We start from the raw sequence: 1,523 nt of genomic DNA, 5'->3' as shown, positions 1-1,523 counted from the left end.
TTTGAATACTTCTTTTTATTTATTCTAATGTGCTTTATATTGCATTGTAGCTTTTCATTATATTTTTCTTCTGTAGGTTTGGTGTAAAAATTCTGACATATTAGAAATCATGTCATTAACCAACAAATGCAATTTCTAATAGCTCAAAATATTTAAATTTATTTCCTTGGAATTTCAAGTATAAATTATTTTCATTTGCAAACAAAATAATTTTGCCTTCTTCCTTGTTTAACACATATGCATTTCATTATTATGTATAGTTAATCATATTTGTTTCATTGATAACTGTACTGGATAAAAATACGAAAATATGTTAAAATTATAAACGTTGATTTATTACTGTTAGAGGTTTTTTTTCATTGAAAATAACAAAAACAAAAATCTCTAACCCAATATCAACAAATAATTAAGTAAAACCACATTTTCCAATTTTTCATGTTTTAGGATGTTCATTATTCATTCGTGATAAAGATTTTGCCTCACAGTAATAAAATTTACTGATGAGGTTCAAACTTTTGAGGCAGAAATCACCAAGGAAAAGTTAAATACCCGTATATAATAATGAGCTCCGTGATGCAATGAGTTAGAGTTCCATTGCTAATTGGAAACAGTTTGAAACCCCTGAGAAAGTCCTGGCAGTCAACTCATACAGACTACAGCACCATTCCCGTAGGACAGCTTCGTTCTGCTCCACTGATGCAGATTTGACTTGATGGCTGGAATCATAAGCAATAATGTATAAAATGGCCAACATGCTAGCATTTTTGTCATAATTGGTTAATATGATAAGCACAGTATCACTAAGGTATTTTTATGAAGAATATTCAAATAGGAGCTGTATTTGAATATTGATCATATTTATATTTATAATAATTTTATTTATAATAATTTCAAAGAAAAGGAATATTTGTGCATAATAAACACTTAAGGGAACATTAAAAGAATGGAGTGCGTAGCTTAAAATCAGAAAAAATGTATCAGTGTTGTGTCCTTTCACTATAGGGATTCAATTTGTATACCAAGCAAATCTAAGATGCTGGATTATATGAAGAAGAACATGGCATCGGAATTGGAAGAAGAGAAATGAACAACCTGTGTTATGCAGAGGTAAAACCTTACTTACAAAACTGAAGAAGACTGGAAGCACTTACTTTGAAATATGAAAAATTACATACAGTTTACAGTGTAGATTATGCCTTGACATGAAACATGCTTACATGTGAACCAATAAACAAGATCACAATGAAGAAAATATTCAAGTTGTCAAGGATTACATTTTAATTTGATCTCAATGCTCATTCAAACAGCGGCCATTAGGTCAAAGGACTTGTCTAATTTGGCAAATCTGCTGTAAAATATCACTTTAAATAGTTAAAAAGCAAAAATATTATTTTGAGTTCCAAAATATATCTAACCCAAGCCAAGATGGATTAAAATTTTTTATATGCATGCAAACATTGGATAATGAATAAGGAAGATTGATGAAGAATTCATGTATTACCAAAAATTATGGTGTTGTTTAA

This window comes from Echinops telfairi, unplaced genomic scaffold (genome assembly GCF_000313985.2).
Source record: "Echinops telfairi isolate 266 unplaced genomic scaffold, ASM31398v2 ScPeMD7_7401;HRSCAF=8416, whole genome shotgun sequence".
NCBI lineage: Eukaryota > Metazoa > Chordata > Mammalia > Afrosoricida > Tenrecidae > Echinops > Echinops telfairi.
The sequence above is the reverse complement of the archived record's forward strand: the minus strand, read 5'-3'. Positions refer to the sequence as shown.